This window comes from Nicotiana tomentosiformis, chromosome 2 (genome assembly GCF_000390325.3).
Source record: "Nicotiana tomentosiformis chromosome 2, ASM39032v3, whole genome shotgun sequence".
NCBI classification, from domain to species: domain Eukaryota; kingdom Viridiplantae; phylum Streptophyta; class Magnoliopsida; order Solanales; family Solanaceae; genus Nicotiana; species Nicotiana tomentosiformis.
Window position 1 is genome coordinate 23,073,110 of NC_090813.1, and position 4,311 is coordinate 23,077,420.

The 4,311-nt window shown below is 42.2% G+C and overlaps 1 non-coding gene across 1 annotated transcript; it reads right to left on the bottom strand.

The window, feature by feature from the left end:
- Nucleotides 1-3,428: 3,428 nt before the first annotated feature.
- Nucleotides 3,429-3,501, bottom strand: TRNAK-UUU (transfer RNA lysine (anticodon UUU)). The gene has a single exon. It is a non-coding gene; the product is annotated as a tRNA-Lys (tRNA).
- Between the last annotated feature and the right edge of the window lie 810 nt (nt 3,502-4,311).

Consider the following 4,311-nt stretch of genomic DNA (forward strand, 5'->3'; position numbering starts at 1 on the left):
ATGGTGTTTAGCAACCTGAAGCAAATATTTTCCCTATCTCTAAAGGGGTTCGACTCAATATTCTTGAAGGAATCCTTTAGCTACAAATCTAGCCTTGTATTTATCTCTTTCCTTTCTTAGGTTTGCTAGATAGAAAGAAGGCGCAGTGCGCAATAAGATAATTGATTCTAGTCAATCGTTTAGTTCACCTAAATCTTAAAGAATGTAAAGGTTCTTAGTACTGCTCTTTGAAATCTATCTCCTAAGACTCTTGTATGAGCAAGAATTTTGCCTTTGGGACTCCTAAATTTTCCAGTATGTTCTCCAGGTCTACGTTGGACTCCCTGAGATACTCTAGGGTTTGATTGGTCCCCCTGTTCAGCTATTCTAGTGGTGACATCGGGCTTGGTTATGGGGGAATCGATTGTTCCACGAGTGGATATAGTGTGAAAGCAAGTGATGAAATCAGTGCTTCTAAGTTCATCATTGGGAAGAAGGGCATGGTCTGGTATAACTGGCCCATCAGGTTGTTGATCTTTTTCATTGACAGGGGTTGTTGGGTACCCGTGTATTGGGCATGTAGAAGATTTGATAGCTACAGTTGGTGGCCAAAGATGGTCAGGCCCTGGTGGAGGAGATGGGTAGCTAAGCAAGCTAAGTAGAGTGGGTTCTGGATAGTGATTGCTACTGGGATAGAGCCAATCGTCATCTGAAGGGATTGAGATTGTCCCTATAGCGCCATCTCTAGCAAGGATTCCGACGTGATTTTCGGTGGCTGTGGTATGAAGGATATCATGAGTGGAGTGTGGTGTTGGTGGTGGTTGGGGGTATTTTGATTTTCCATTGATTGCAGTCTCTTTGGTTTCTTCACCGGTTGTGGTTGATGGAATTAACATCATCTCAGCACTTTGGATATAACCCATATCGTGACTGTAGGGTTTTGTTCTGAGGCATTTGAGATATTTGCTCAACCTTGGAGGAATGACATCCAGTGTCACCTCATTTCTCAGAGGGATTAATTGATTTTCAGTAGATACTCTATTCCCTCTACTGGGTGAGGCAAAATCGGAGAAGTTTCCAAAGTTAATAGAGTGTGGAATTGGTATATTGTTGGGTTAGAGTATCGTAGAAGAAGGCTGGCCCACTTTAGATTTGACTTGGGATGTCAAGGCATCCTTTTCCAAAATTGAGATGCTTTTAGATTGTGGGAAATTACTAAATTTAGGAGGGACAGGGTAAGAATTTGGGGTGGGGCTCATTCCATTTTCCTCCCTGTGGTAGGTATCTTTTGTGGGACTTTGGGGTTTACCCATTTTCCCCAAACTGGCATTTTTGATACTGGGTCAAAAGGGTTTAGATACCTTTTCAACCCAATGATATTTTTTTTGTTGGCGAGCATGTGTGGTGCACACGCCTGTAGTGTGATTTGGATATCCGCACACTAGGCCCATTTTTGGGCTCATATCATTATTATTCCTTATTTGATCCAATGGCCGCTCCCGAGGGCCCAAATGGTTAACTTAATCCCTTTTGGGGCATTTTTGTTGGCTTTCATGGTGGTTTTGTGTTTTGAGTATAGAAACGTACGTGAGAAGGCATTGAACCTCTTTACCTGGACATTGATTTCCTCTATCGTCTTTTCCCGCTTATGTCTTTGGGGTTGGCCTCCCTTATGTTGATTACACATATTCTTTGAGAATGGAAATGTGCGCCATTGGGAACTTTGATCCTTTGCAGTGGCCTCTCTAGTGGAGCTGCTACTAGGTGTGACCTGGTCCTTTATTTGGGTGGGTATAGTTACAAAGTCACAGCTCCTTTGTGTATGACCAATTTTCCCTCATCCCATACATAGTATCCCTCCCCCCCTCATATACAGTTGGTTGGTTGTGAGTGCCAATGGTGACGTTTGTGGTTTCTATTGGAACTTGGACACAAATTCTAGCGTATTTGCCTCTTAGTGTAGATGAGGTACATGTATCAACTTTCAACAGTTTGACTATCATGTTGCTTACCTGCTCCAAGATGGATCTATCGTAGAATTATGTCGATAACTGTGGTAACCTTATCCACACCGCAGCTATTGATAATTTATATTCCGCAAGGGCAAAGTTGGGTTCCCATCTACGGACCGATAGGAAATGGCCATCTACAAACCATGGTCCCTCACTTAAGACTTTGCTCTTGCTTTCTTCCGTGTTGAATTCAGAAATGAAATTTTTTTATCCTAGATCAATTAGAGTGAGTGGTTCAATTAGTTTTCACAGATGGGTTAGCTTTGCTCTCAATAATTGGTGTGGGTATTTTTTCCCAAACAATTTGATGATTAGGGAGTATTTCCATGCCTGGTATAATCTGATTTTATCCTCATTGGAGAATGCGATTGGGATAATTCTTGCGTTCAATTCAAAGACATGGCTTTGTGGCACAAATGAGTGTGTTTCATAGTTGATGGAAGAAGCCAGGTTACTTTCCAATAGGATTTCCTTGAAAGAGTTTTTAAGGGGATTGTCCTCCTCCATATCAGTCTGGGGGTCAACTTTAGGAATATCAGAGATTTTGGTGCTATTCTGATGGGAGGGTCTCTATCCAGGAGTGGAGATGTGGCCATTACTAAGTGGTTGTTTGGTTAGTTTGTAATTAGAGAGAGGTTGGTCTTTCTCTCTTTACTCTACGGCTCTTTCCAGATCAAACTGAGAAATATTTAGCATACTTTCTCTTAAGTCTTCAAGAAGAGCATAAGGTCAGAAATGCCCCCTGGGAAAAATGAGCCACCATTCTCTCTCTTTATTTTTTCAAATAGCTTCCTATCAGGACAACCGGGTTGGTTTGTTTCGTCCTCCTATCTACACAATTCTTTGTCTTCGTTTGTGATCATGTTGGGTGAAAGGTAGTTGTAGAGGAGCAGCTGTGAAATGACAATTCCCTAGTTTTCATTGAAGTAGGGAGGGCCTCTTTCCCTACCATTCTGGCCTATTATTGATAAAGATTTTACCGATGCTGAAGATAGCTTGCTTACCAAGCCTCACACTTGAGAAGCTAGTCGTTAGGAAAGAAACGAGGAGGAAGCGAAGCCGTGTACGAAGCGACATTGATGAAGTATAAGCCAATCTTGACTGCTTCCAAAATCAGGTCATCGACCAGTAATACGACTTGTAGAAGACTCCCTACCTATATCTAGCGGAGTTGGCATTAAACTAATAAGGAGAGCAGAAACTAGCTAGCCGCCATCGCCGGCTTGGATTGGAACAAAGGGCTTCACTTTTCGATCACTTTTTGAGGCCGGTTTGGAGGAGCGTGGGCAAGTTCGGGATTCACTATCACTTTCTACTTGGAGTGGCTCACCCCCTTGTCACTTAAAGGGAGAAGTCACCGAAGCGAGTCTAAAGGCCAAAGAGTCATCTTTGAAGGCTACTATGCATCTTTATTCATAGTTGATTGTAAGGTTGGTTTGTGTATAGCCGGACTTGAACCTGCGACCATTAAGTTAAAAGCCCAATGCTCTACCAATTGAGCTATACACCCCAAAAAACCCTGGTAAAGGAGACTTGTCTAGTCAAATAGGCTTCTAATAAGAAATTAGCTCATTCATTACTTATGCAATGACTTTCTTTTTCGTAGTGTCAACATTACCTTTATATCTACCTCGTCTAGTTGAGATTCCCTAAGATAAAGGGATCAAATCTGTAGCGACATTCTGGAATCAGAAACTGGAAAAAAACCAGGTCTCATGTTTCTAGTTTTTTTTCTTAATCAACCATAGGTGATGACAATTCTGGCAAATGACAGCCCGAACCATTTTGCGGTTTTAGAGGACCTTTAACAAGATATGGCAAAGATGCCAGATCTGGACGGCCTGAATTGTTCGGCGGATTCCCACACGTTACGCACCCATTTGCCACTTTGTTCTCAACTCTTCTCACCTCCTGGGCGACGCAAGCTACCTTTAACTAGGATCCTCTTTTTCTTCTGCCCAGTTCCCCAAAAATGGATAGCGCCTACAAACCCAGGGACTCTCACCTAGGGAGTACGAGGTCATGGTGCGGGAATTCCTCAATACCGAATTGTTTTTTGCTACTCAAGAGCAGATTTTCTCCCTCTATCAACTCTTTTTTTATGGTCGAGAGGATCCACAATTCTTCATTGATCCACAAGACCTGGATTCCCGAATCCTGGACCTCTGCCTACTCTACCATGTTGAATTGTATGAACTGTCTCATATAAAAAACTTAAATATCCGAGAGGGAACACTTTTATTTAGTTAATTATGTATTAACAGCTAATACGTCGTTGATGAGTTAGAATACCCCAAACGGTGTCATTTGAACACTTGGT